The sequence below is a fragment of the Gossypium hirsutum genome, chromosome D08 (genome assembly GCF_007990345.1).
Source record: "Gossypium hirsutum isolate 1008001.06 chromosome D08, Gossypium_hirsutum_v2.1, whole genome shotgun sequence".
Taxonomy (NCBI): domain Eukaryota; kingdom Viridiplantae; phylum Streptophyta; class Magnoliopsida; order Malvales; family Malvaceae; genus Gossypium; species Gossypium hirsutum.
In genome coordinates, this window is record NC_053444.1 from 52,028,235 (window position 1) to 52,042,629 (window position 14,395).

Consider the following 14,395-nt stretch of genomic DNA (forward strand, 5'->3'; position numbering starts at 1 on the left):
AAATTGGGATCTATAATTTAATATATAAAATAGATAAAAGAGTCATATAGTTAATGAATTAATCCCTCATGCATGCATGTGTTTGTGTATAGTTTATAATATACTATACCATAGTAAATGTTGAATTAGGAACAAATAAATGGATGGGGTTGTCATTATATGTAATTATTGTTAGTATGGCACTGATGGTTGTAATGTATTTCTATTGAAATTGTTATGGGTATATAATTTTAAATTTTATCTAATATTTTTTAAAAAAATATTTAATTGATGTATATAAAAATATTAAATAAATAAAATTCAAATATAAATATTTATTCATTATATAAAATATTCAATAAAATATTTCATAAATCAAAATTCCCCATTCATTAAACCATACCTTAAACAACGAAATTATTCACAACAAAATCATCTTATATACTAATTATATTAGATGAAAGCTCCATAAAAACTTACACAAGCATTTAGGGATTTCGCCTGGTTTTTTTTCTTTCCATTCTTATATAAGATCTTTTTTTTTATTGATTAATTTTGATACTTTAAATTTTAAAGTTTATAACTTTACATTGGTTGAAGTTTAATCTTTAAAGTTTAAAATTGGTCAATTTTAATTGTTAAAGCCTAACTTTTTTATTATTTATTGTTATATACGATTAAAAAAAATAGTATTTTTATATATAGTTAACATTATTCATATACCAAAGTTGCGCAAAATGAGTCGGTGCAAATCACATAGGCCAAAATTTTCATCAGTTCAAATTGTAAAAGGTTTCTCGCAGCAATAAAAATGCTAACAGTATATATATATATATTATAAAATGTGTATTTGTCTGTATATAACTTTCTTTTATGAAAGCAATTATATATAAATTGAAATTTATTGTGAAAAATAAAATAAAAATTTAAAAATAAATAATAGAATGGATAGTATTTTTTAAATGTTAAGTTAATTGGATTAAAACTAGAACTTTTATCACACGTGTATGCATGTGAAAATAACGTATTTAGAATACATATACTTTTAAAAATAAGATATATTAAACAATGAAATGTAATACTTGAAGTTAATAATAATAACATGCAATAATAATAAAGTGTGCATAATAAATAAAATTAAAATGTATAAAAAAATTTTGAAATAAAGTTTTGGTTGGGTTGTAAATTTAAGATTTTATTAATGTAATTGATGTATGGTTCGAATTCTACCATATCCATAATTTTAAGATTTTAGTAAGATTTTAAATAATAGTGTATAGATTTGTAAGTGGGTAGTATTTTAGAGGAATGGAGGTTTTTAAAAGAGTAGAGATATATTTATAAAAATTATCATGATATTAAGAATTGGTGTTATTTGTGAAATTTGAATAGTAAATATAGGTATATGCAATGGTGAATTAACAGAAGGTAGAAATATTGGGAAGAGGGTAAAGCTAGTTACGTTATAATCATCCAGCATTTACCTTGTGATTTAGGACATAATTAGTGGTTCTTCTGCCACTCCTCTTAATTAAAATGAAATGTTACAAGTTGATATATAATTATTTTGTTTACAGTTTCCAATTTGCATTAAAACAATGAGTCAATACTAAATAGCTTGCTTCATGTTTCAGATGCATGGAGGTCGGGCGGCAGGCACTGCAAAGATAGCTGTAAGGGACCACTTTTTTCAAAAGAAATAATTTTTATATAAATATCAAAAAGTTTTGCTTCATGTTCACGTTGGGTGACATTTTAGTTTTATTATCTGTGAGTGAGAGCAGATTTTTAACCTAATTACTACTACCCACAACTGCCATTTCCTTTCTCATTTGGAAAGTACAAACCCGTACATTGCACTTAAACTAAGAAATGGGTTTCTTCCTATTTTCTCCATTCATCTTTTTCTCTCTCTCAATTCAAACGTGAGTAACAATCTATTTCTCCCTAATATTTGGTGGTAATTAAGAAATATAATTGTCAGTAAGTTCTTTATTAACTTAGAAGCGATGACAAAAGTATAATCCTACAATTTCCTAATTTTTATATTCTGCATAACCCTACATTAGATCAGGGATTCAGACATGATTTTTTTCCCTTAACCTTAATAATTTGTTTCATCATTTACCTCATGCACATGGTAACACTTTCAGGATAAAAGAATTGGGGCGGTGAAATTTTTAATCCCAATACCAATTTCAAACACTATCAAATGTTTCATTACAAAAACTTATTTTTGATTATTTACTGCACCTAACCACTTATACTTAGCTGGACAAAAAGAAAAACCAAACATTGACGCCATTGGATTTTCTATTTTTAGGCTTAAGAGTTCAAAACCCTCAATTTTTCACAAAAAAAAAAAAGGAAAGAAAGTGAACCTTCGGAAAACATAAAAATATATTAATTAAACCTTTTCGTTGTCGATTATTAGTGTTAAAGTATTGTTAAATATTATTATGCTATTGTGATTATCCATACCAACATAGAGCCCTGCCTTATCAACAAAAAAATAAAAATAAAACTATAAAATTATTAAAAACTTAAGTCCATAATAAACTAGAACAAATAAATGCTCGTGTTCATTTGAATATTTGAACATTCATTTTGTTCAATTTCATTTATTACATTATTTCTTAAATTATAAAAGGGCTAAATACTAAATTTATTCATAAATTTTATTTTAAATCTATAATTTAATATATGAACTTTGATTTGGTAGAATTACACACATAAAACTTGAATTGTGACTCATATGTACACATAAAACTTTAATAATTTTTTAATAATTATCATATATTGTTTTAAATTATTTTTTCATAAATTAAAAAACTATGTCTAAAATGATCTCTTTTGTCCAGATTGATTCTAGACTTGAATTTTAATATATATGTTTTATATTTTTATTAGTGTTGCAGTACAATATCAATATCAATATAGGTTAATTAATGCATTTTTAATGTTTGATTTTGAGAGCTTTTTAAACCGGCTTTATTCCGTAAGCAGCTGGTAAAATAAAAAGGTAATTAGAGAAATAAAGACAGAGTGGTGGGGATGGATAAGCAAAACAGATCATAGAAAAACAGAGAAGAGCTTTGGCCATTGGTGGAAGCGATATGGAATCACGTGAAATGAAAATTAATTTTGGTGATCCCGAAGCAACACCACGGCACGTGGATAGCCATGTGGCTGTAACTAAAAAAAATATTGTAAACTTGTGACTATTGTGTATTTCTTTTCTTTTTTACATTTCCAAGGGTTAACACAAGCTAATAAAAGCTTTAGATGCTTAGGCTGTCCATTGTCTAGTTTCCTTTCTGCGTTGCCTGTTGTCTGCGGTCTTTTGATAGAAGGATATAAAAGGGAGGTGAATGTACCTCAAGAAGAACTTCCATCCTATAATGGTTAGGCCAAAGATAATGTTCACCCATTTTGGATTCTTTCGTATTAACATACAAGATTTGATATTATGAGATTTGATAATCATGGAAATATAATGTAGAAAGAGAATTTTGGCCTGTAATATATATTGGTTGATTTGAAGCTTTTAATAGAAAACAATTGACTCAATATTTGATTGCATGTCTCCACGCACGCACACATTGCATATAAAGAGAGCTGCTCAGATAAAAGGCTACCATTACTCATCTAAAGGTTCAAACTCGGATGGGTTGTATGGGTAAACAACTATTAGCCACCAAGCCAACTAAGAGAATTTAAGGATATTCATTAGTATCAAATTCGAGCCAACCCCAAATTATTTTTCGGGGTATTATTGATAAATTATTTTTCGAGGTATTATTGATTCGAGCTTCCTCCTCTTCCTATTGAATGAGACTTTGGTTACTCGAGCCTTGAATGAGAATGAATCAAACTCCTCGACCTCATCGATTGGCACCTTCTCTGCTATGGCTAGAAAGTGTATTGGCTCTTCTACACTTTCATTTAATATCGATTTAGGCTCTATGTTAGTGGTTAGTTCATCTTTCACTTCTACATTTACGGTTAGTTCTGCTGCTATGCCAATTGGATTAGAGACTGTTTCAACTAGCTTCAACTCGTCCACATGACCTTCAGTTACAAGCTCCGGTTGAATCTCACCATAAATCTCATCATGGTCATTGATAATACCATGGTTCTTATGATCCGAGTTATGAGCGTTAGACCTGTCCTTTTTCTTTGGAGGTCGTGCTTCGGATATTTCTTGCATCATTTTAATCATTTGTGCCATCTTGTCTGACATATTTGATAATACCTTAGAGTTGTTCGTTCTGCTGGTTTCACGTGAAGGTATCTCACACGACTCATAGGGAGGCTTGCCTGAATGTTCAGGCATATCATGATCTTTTCCAAGTACCTCATACAAATTACTAGTGAACTCATGTGGTTGTTCGACTATATCAGTACCTTGGTCATTATTCCACTGGTGCGTTAAGGCTTCATTTCCACGTTGACTTATCTCGATCATGATTAATTCTTGATTCTCCATAATTTCCCATTCTTCATATACTCCCTCATCGTATATTTCGTCATCAAAGATCATCTCATTGTTAGACCATATGTAATCAATTTCATCCACAATCAAGAGATCTTTACTGCATTAGTCTCTATGAATTAGTGATCAACTAAACATATGTTCCTCTCCTCTTAGGCATATACTAAAATTGAAAAAGAAAAAAAAAGAAGTTAGTAAACTAAATTAGTAAAGTTAAAAATACGAATTGTATCTATAATTCAAAATTTTCTTAATTATTCTATTGAATGCAAAGATTAAAACTAATTTAGTAATGTTGCCTCCCCGGCAACGTGCCAACAACTTGATCGCTTTCAGACGTACTAACTTCTAGAGTATGAATACTGCTACAAAACATATGGAATTTAAGGCGTTGTCCGCAAGTATAGGGGTCAAGTTGTGATAAAGAATGAGACTGATGAGTGCGGAAGCGTATCGTTAAGTTTGTCAAAGTCGCGAATTTATCCTAAATCTCTAGATGAACGTAAACTGAAACGAGAAACAATGAAAACAAATTAGTTGTCACAAAGGAGAGTCAAACAAAAATAAATAAAAAGAAAGATGAACCGGCTGGTAAATAGTCCAAAAGAGAACGAATTAGGGTTTCTTGGATGGAAAGAAATTGTCTTTGGACCTCAAGAAAATGCCCGAACTAGATTTGGAAAAAACAAAACACAAACAGATTTTTTAGAAGTGATTTTAAAGGCAAAAGCAAACTATTTTGTGCAAGAATGTTTGAAACAACAAGAAAAAAATTAAAAATCCTAATTTTGATGTGTTTCTTGATGGAACAAGATAGGAGAACTTCTTTCTTGAAACAACTTTAACCTAGAACGAAAATCAATAAAAGCAGCAAGCCAACATAGCAAAAACTAACTTAAATAATCAAGAAACAATAAATTAAGGATAAAAAAGAGAAGATGACGTCCTAAGAAGCCGTGGAAACATTAAGAATCTACAACTCCTTTCAATGGCTCTAATTCCCCCTCCAAGATTCGGTTTCTTAATTTTCATGAAAACAAGAAAGTGAATCTTGATTTTCTTTTAAGGTCGTGTACGCATCTAGGGCATTGGTAACAAATTCTTGGATGGTCCCGTTCAGTCTTGCTCGTATTTTCTTAGCCTTCGACCTCGTTATTGGGCCTTGAGGTAATGTGAGCCCATCACATCCATGGGTCTGAAATTGGGCCTTGAGACTCGCATCAGGTTGTAATATAGTTTGTTTACAACGAAACACTTTGCAAGTATTTCGAGGATCGTACCCAAAGGAGGCTAGTACTAAATTAATTCTAACCTAAACATCAATAGATCTAATTAGTATTTTAAATAAACTATATTACGAATAAACATAAATTAAAGGGTTTTTGGTTTTTAAAATTAAAGAACTAAAATAACATAAATAAAAGGAGTCTTCAGAAAGCTAGATTATAAACTGAATCAAACGAAAGCATGGGTGATTAGCTCACTTCGGTAATCCTCATCAACTGTTGCTTCGGTAATCCTCATCAACTGTCGCTTCGGTAATCCTCATCAATTGTCGCTTCGGTAATCCTCAGCAACTGTCGCTCGGTAATCCTCATCAACTGTTGCTTTGGGTTCTTTGTCAATCAACTAGTCGCTATCCCAGTAGGATCTTCTGATTAAAATACTGAGTCGACAATGACTACTTATCTTCAAACCTCACAGTCCAAATCGGCTTGGGGTGAAGGTGTTCACAGATAGGCCATACCAATTTTGGGTTAATTTCCACATTGATGACAACCTAGGGTTGTCAGGCCTAGGGTTTAGGTTCTTTCTCTCTCAACCAGCTGATCCGTTGAGGAACCCTATAAAATAGTTAATCGACACTACACCAAAACAGATTTTTAGCGGCGTTTTGACAAGCGCTGCAAAAAACCCCGCTATTGAATACGTCGCTATAGACCATGACCTTTAGCGGCTTTTTTAGAAATAAACGCCGCTATAGACCATGACCTTTAGCGGCGCTTTTCCCACAAACGCTGCTATAGACCATGACCTTTAGCGGCGCTTTTCCCACAAACGCCACTATAGACCACCACCTTTAGCGGCGCTTTTATCACAAACGCTGCTAAAGAGCATTATCTTTAGCGGCTCTTTTATCACAAACGCCGCTAAAGACCATTACCTTTAGTGGCGCTTTTATCACAAACGCCGCTAAAAACCATTACCTTTAGTGGCGCTTCTCCCACAAACGCCGCTATAGGTCATGACTTTTAACGGCTCTTTTCCCACAATCGCCACTATAAAACAGATCTTTAGCGACGCTGTTTCGTACAAACGCCGCTATATAATTAGCCTTTAGCGGCGCTTTTCACACAAACACCGCTAAAAAACATATCTTTTAAAAAAATAAATTTTTTTCAAATAATATTTATTTCTATTATAAATATTATATTATGTTTTAAGGGTAAATAAAAATTATTATTTAAATTAAATTTTCTACGAAAATTTTAACTTTAAAACTAAATATAAATATAAAAATTAATGAATTTAAATTTAGAATTTAAAATAATAAATTAATAACACAATTAAAATCCAAAAGTTAGAATACTTAACTAAAAATAAAAATTTAGAATCAATATTAAAATAAATAATACGTATGCAAGGTAATAAATTATACAATGTATTTTCTTAATCAAGTAAATCTTGGTAATAAAAGATATAATACATTTACTTAATCAAGGAAATCTTGTAATGAACTCAAAGCAATGAGCCTTACAGAAAAACTTTTGAGCATGGCTTTGAATTTGAACTGCAAATTTGGTTCCTACATGCTCTGCATGAAAATAAAAGTAACTTAATCTGTTCAAACCATAGTGAACATGGCAAAGATAAGTAAATCAGTTCAACTTTTTAAGATTGTTTTATAATGTTATAGTAAATTAGGTGTCTTATAATGTTATAGTAAATTATAAACAAATACATCTAAAAAAAATAATATCTCAACTTTTTAAGATTGTTTGTGGAATAAAAAAATGTACACTCCTGATATATTTACTCATTTAAGTTAATATAGGTAGAAAGTATTCATCAATATAAATTTAAAATATTAGAACATATCATGCTTAAATTCCAATTAAACCCTTAAGCCTATATTCTTAAATTCCAATTACCATCAACAATTGCAGAATCTCCTAATTAGCTCCTTTGTAGAATATTTGAACATGATATTCCATAGTCAGAATACATACATCAACAGCTTAAATCAAAGTATTAGAACATATCATGCTTAAAGATAATAATTAGATTTATCTAAAATCAAGCCCGATTTAACTAGTACTAAGTAAACCTATTTCAAGTTTTTTTTTTCTAGGCAGCCCAACAACATCTAGATTCAATGATCAGATAATCTAAATTTATCTAATCAACAATTTTTTTTAGAATTAGTTAAAAGTTTAAAATCATGGTTAAAAACCCGATAGATAAACAGGTATGGCAAGAGAAACAAAGCAGGGACTTTTATAGTAACGCACCTATTAGCTGAATCAAAGAAGCAAAAATAGAAGAGAAAGCCGAAGTGAATCCTCAAAAGTTTGAAAATAATGAAGTCCCTTCAGTGCCAAGCTTCTTAGATTTTATGATAGCTGCATGGCAGCTTTATAGTCTCTAGCACTTAGCAATTCCTCAATTTGATTCAACATAGAGGAGTAAGACGCAAGTGGCCTGAAAAATAGTGAATGTGATTGCTTTATTTCTAAATTTGTCAAGGAAAATAGTTACAGAATGCCAATCCATAATCCAGTTACACCTTCCACATTTTAACACGGAATAAAACAGAATATCCAATAATTGAATAAAAAACATGTAGATAAGAAGTAATAAGATTTCAGTTGGCCAAAATCAGGTAAATGTTTAAAAAAGTTACAAAGGGTATTTCTAAGTGAAAACATGAAACAAAACATTATGGTCAACAAATCTATGTTCAAACTTCATGAGGAACAAAACTTAAAGATAGAAAATGATCTTATTTTGTAATATAAAATCTTTTCAAGGAATTATGGAAAACAAATTAAGTACCATACTGCATTGAACTAAAACTAGTTTATGAAAAGGATACGTGATTTGCGCAGAAACTAGTTTATGAAAGGTGTCAACAGATAAAGCATGCTCATATCAATGTAATCTAATTGGAATAGAAATAAACAAGGTATGATTGCAAGCAAAGAAGCAGTATCCAAAATTACTAGCAGAGGTAGTTAATGTTCAAAAAAGAACAGTTTGATGAGTTCTTTTTTTTCTTTTTCACATTTTAAGCTTCTTTCTTTTCTTTCAGAACAATTTCATAATTTATAAGAGAAATTTGCCTTCCACAGAATTTTAAGCAGACCAGTAGCAAAGTCTTCAAACTCGTGGGGATATGTAGCCCAAGTGCTGTGCGACAAAGCACCACAAAAGGAAAAAGCGAAAACAACATACAGTGGCCGAAAAACACAAATAACCACACAATGAATGACGACAGGCTCTACTAAATTTAACTTGCAAAAATATGAACTTCAATTAAATTCTTTGCTTTTAAGAGATTAGTGTGTCGTTAAACTAGTTATGAAGCTTGCTAAGGAATGTGATTTTGAGGAGATTAAGGTTAACAGTTCAGTAATTATTGATGCTGAGAAAGCTAAAGTCGCCATGTTGACAACAAAAAAGTTTGCAGAAGCTTTAATCATTCTTAGTTTCGTGCCTATAAATTTCGTATTTAATAAGGTGCCTTAAAAATTTTGCATTGATTATATATAATAATATTATAATTTTCCTCAAAATATATACAAATAATATTATTTGTGCATGTTATTTGATGAACAATGCAAAACAGATTTGTAACAGATGGATCATAATTTAGCAGGGAGGAAAAACAATTGCAGATCCAAGTGCAAGTATCACAAAATTTACATTAAAAAAACAGATATTTTGAATTGAAACTTCAAGCCGCCAAAATACCAAATCAAATTTCAAATTAATGCAATATCTAAACAGAAAAAAAACCCATCACTAATTTAACCCAGATCTCGAAAAACACCAATAATTTAAAAATGAAATCAACAAAACCAAGAATTAATAAAGACATGGAAGAAGCTAGTTCACCTTAAAAACACCTTGGGGTGTTTGAGAAATGCTTTCTCCGTCTAATATAAAATAAAAAGAAAGATCAAAGCAGTTTCAACACATAAAAATAAGACAGATAAAAGGCAGAGAAAGAGGAATGTGGACAATGCAATATATTGAATAGAAAAGCAGACAATGCAAAAAGTAAGGGCAAAGATAGGTAATATATTGAAAGAGAAGTAAACAAGTAACAGAGTACTATTACTACTTCCCCCTTTCCCTTTTCCCATTTCTTTTACTACTATTTTATTACTATATTTTCAATTTTTCTCTCTTCTACAATATTGAAAAAACAAAAATAAAAATTTTAAAGCCCTCATCGTCGGAAACAAATAGGAAAATTCTTAGAATATTTATCTTCATCGGGAAAAAAAAACACAATCTGGGTTTACTACTTGTGAAAGTCAATACAAATAAAGGAGGAGGATAAAAACACAATCTGGGTTACGTTTCTTTTCTTCTCATCCTTCATATATTGTCCATATTTAAAAGAGAGCAAAATATTATCACCACCTAATCCTACCCCCAGACATCAAATATGCTATTCAAAGTTTCTTATGTCACTGCAATTAATTATATATAGAAAGTATGTCAAATGAAATCTTCGGAAATGATTAATTATAAATTAAGAATTGGAAATGAGAGACATCATCGAGTTCATAATTACGTCCAATGAAAATAAAGTTAACTTAACCCATATTTAGTGAGAGCGAAAGTGATTCAAAATCAGTAAAAGCTAAAATCCAAATCCAAATACCTTTTGGGGCCATTGCTTGCTGCTTCCTCAATCCCTTCTAAGTTCTAAACAATAAATGAATTGCAGACAAAAATAGTTTAGAAATATTGTTTTTAAAGAAACAATTGAAAGAAGAGAGAAATGAGAAGGACCCGTCAATAGAGAAGCTAATGATACCTACAGCCATCCATACAAGGTGCTTAGGGCCAAGGTTAGTGAACTATAATCATACCATCACAATATAAGCAACCAACTAACCTTACTCAGTACATCAGAGAGTTTTTTCATCTTGGCCTCCATCAATGCAATATGTTTCAGACCGTTAAGGATTTCACAGGCAATTTGCTTAACTGCAAAACGATATAGTAAGTATACACATTTGCATAAAAAGCTTCACAAAATTATGGCAATCAAAACATACCTGAATACAAAAGTAAGCTCTCAAACTCACCGTGTCGTCCGAGATAGAGCACTGGTACCCTTTCCACCAGTTAGACCCACGAAAAAGGTCATAAATCATCAGAGTAACCTCTTGAAAACAAATGATATCAGGGGAATGAATTTGAATACAGATTTCACAGTTGGATTTGTTGTAAAGGTTCAAAAAAGTGCAAGCTTTACAAGCCCATTTAGACGGCGAAGACGGTGACGGTGACGGAGGTGAGAGACAGACTTTGCAAGCGGCGGTTTGGGATGGAGAGTTGAGGAAAGTGCATTTGGTGCAAGACCAAGACTAAGAACAAGAAAACCCAAAGATTAAATACGCAAAATAAAGAAATCGAACCTTGAATACAGATAGTAATAAAAACAGAAACCAAATGCCACCTTCTTCGTCTTCTCTGTGTGGGTTATGTGAAGACGATTTCACTTCATTCAACGGGCCTTCAACAAATTACAAACAAAAAATAAACAAAAACAAGGAAACCCAAACTTTTTATATGCAGAATAAAGAAATCGAACCTTAAAAGTCGAATTCACCAAAAACCAGAATCGAATGCCACCTTCTTCGTCTTCTCTGTGTGGGCTATGTAAGTTTGCAAGAAACCCAAACACTGAACCTTTTCCTTGTAAGTAAAAAAAGCAACCGAGGAATCGGGGGTAAGAAATCGACAAAGCAGTGATCTCTCTAGCTCTGACTGATAATTAGGGATTTCTATAGATAGGGCATTTGGGGCTGGGAGCGGGGAATCAGGAGAAAAAAACCGATTTATGTTTAAAATGACGCCGATTTCTATTTCAACAATTGTGGCGTTTACAGAAAAACGACACTAATTTTACAACTTTTCCTTTAATTAGTCAATGAAATAGCCCTGTTTTGTTAAATTTTTAATGTATTTTTGCGGCGTTTTTATAGAAAACGCCACTAATATTTAATTCATCGATCAAACGCCGCTGTTTTATTAAATTCTTAATATATTTTTTGCGGCGTTTGTTTACAAAACGCCACTAATATTTAATTCTTCAATGAAACGGCGCCGTTTAGTTAAATTTTAAATGTATTTTTTGCGGCGTTTTTTACCAAACGCCGCTAATGATTTCACTTTTAAATATATGTCTCTGAAATAATATTATATATTTATAAATTTTTAATTTTTTAATAGATTTATGAATTTCATACATTCTTGTAGTCATTATTTTTAATTGATACATCATTATTAATATTATTTAAATAATATTATTTAAAATTTTGATAAGATTTAAGACATTACTTTTAATTGTTTAAATTTTATAACTTTTATAAATCTTTTACAATTATATAATATATCAAATATCCATATCAAAAATATATCCATATCAATTATATAAATCTTTTAAAAAAATAATTACCTAAATATCCATATCAAATATATCAAATGGTTGAGATTAAATATTTTTAAATATTAAAGCATTAATTAATAGTATAAAATTATATTATTTAACAAATCTCAAATAAACCTTAAACCCTAAATTAGCCATTCAATATACATAAAGTCTATCTATTATATATCTCTTAAATAATATAAACTCTACTCATAATTTTAATATATTAAATTTATTATTATCTCTTTTACAATTATATACGAACATATTTAATATATAAATTAAAAAAACTAATTAATCTAAACCCTAACCCGACCCTTAAATCCTTAAATCCTAAACCCTAAATCCCTAACTATTAACCCCTAACTCCTAACCCCTAAACCTTAAATCCCAACCCTTAAACCATAATCCCTAATCCATAATCCCTAAATCCATATGTAATTATTTGATCACGGCGGGGGCAAGGCAAAACACGCAAAAAACTGAACTGGATAAAAAAATTGAACCGAGCACTAAAAATACTGAACCGAGATGGGATAAGACAGGGATATCCTTGGATATAGCTTATATCGATTTTGAAGAACCAAATCTTCACACAATTTTGAAGAACCAAATTAATATTATCTCTTTTACAATTATATAAGAAAACAATTAATATATAAATTAGAAAATACTAGTTAATCTAAACCCTAAACCATAAACCCTTAACACATAACCTCTAAACCTTAAACCCCAGCCTTTAAACCATAAACCATAACCCCTAAACCCATAATCCATAAACCTTAAAATGGTAACAACTAAATCTTAAACTCTAAACCATATACCCTAAACCAAAAAACCTAAACTATAGTGATAATTAATACAATATTTTAAAATTAATACAATCTATTTTACGATTATATAAGAAATTATTTAATATATAAATTAAAAAAATCAGTAATGTATCTAAAAAACTTTAAAATTATTTTAAATAATAGTATTTAAATTTTTCTATTTTTAACAAATATTTTAAATTATTTTAAATCCCTGAGCATTAGCGGCGCTTACTCAAAAACGCCGCTAAAGGCCTGAGCATTAGCGGCGCTTTATCAAAAATGCCGCTAAAGGCATGAGCATTAGTGACGCTTCCTCAAAAACGCCGCTAAAGGCCTGAGCATTAGCAACGCTTCCTCATAAACGCCGCTAAAGGCCTGAGCATTAGCGGCGCTTCCTCAAAAACATCGCTAAAGCCCCCGAAAACTCAGAAAACGGCATCGTTGGGCTTAAGTTTTTTGCGGCGCTTTGTGAAAAATGCCGCTAATGCTTATTTCTAGTGGCGTTTTTAATAAAGCGCCGCTAATGCTAGACCTTTAGCGGCGTTTTCCATAAAGCGCCGCTAATGCTCGATCTTTAGCGGCGTTTTTTATCCAAACGCCGCTAAAAACGCCGCTAAAAGCCTGTTTTGGTGTAGTGCGATCATACCTTCACTTGATAATCCCCAATAAGAGGATTAGTTCCTCATGGAATCAATAAACATCATAAACTTGATACTGGATATATGCATAAAGAATAAAACAAGAGTAGAGTTTAGAGAATCTTGTTTCTATTTGATATATGAAGTGCTGAAATCCTCAAACCTAGGTCAGCTAACGCTCTAGTATTTAACTTTTGATTGAGCGGACTGAAACACCCCTGGCTCATAGGTGTTTCTCGTATAGGACCGATGTAGAGAAACCTTAGTGCTTGTGTTGTTACATAGAAAATAGTATGCTCAGGTTTAGGGTAGCTTTAAGGGTGTGTCGTGACATCCAATGACTGTGTTGCAACACCAAAGGTAGTCTTGAGATTCTTGCATTCAGCTCCCTATGTTGTGACATTGAACTTCCCATGTTGCAACACAACGATTAGTACTGAGTTTGTACGCCTTCTGATGGTCTCTTACACACTCACTAAGTGCATTAACTCACCTTTAGGCCTCATTCGACCCCTAAGGTCAATAAAATACTCCAAATACACTTTTTATTGGATTTAAACTAAACTATACAAACTTACCTAAAACATAATGAAAATGCTTAAATTCAAGCTCCTCAAGTGTGAAAACTAGTTTAATCTACTACACCAAGTTACGACAGATTAGACACTAAGGCTAACTTAACTCGAGCATTAATTTCAAGACTTTGCTTTAACATAAATAGAGTCTTTTTAAGTTATTCAATTCATTTCTAGACTTTCATTAAAATTTGGTTACAAATAGGGACCATTCGGGG

At 31.1% G+C, this 14,395-nt stretch overlaps 1 long non-coding RNA gene across 2 annotated transcripts; it reads right to left on the reverse strand.

The window, feature by feature from the left end:
• Positions 1–7,091: 7,091 nt before the first annotated feature.
• On the reverse strand, positions 7,092–11,693 carry LOC107900826 (uncharacterized). Of its 2 annotated transcripts, none has more exons than XR_005916812.1 (8): positions 11,310–11,693; positions 11,175–11,231; positions 10,771–11,082; positions 10,608–10,699; positions 10,371–10,414; positions 9,593–9,633; positions 7,987–8,176; positions 7,092–7,289 (listed from the first exon to the last, which is right to left on the reverse strand). It is a non-coding gene; the product is annotated as an uncharacterized lncRNA (long non-coding RNA). The 2 variants fall into 2 exon arrangements; XR_005916811.1 differs by having other exon boundaries at positions 10,801–11,082; positions 11,310–11,577.
• Positions 11,694–14,395: the final 2,702 nt, after the last annotated feature.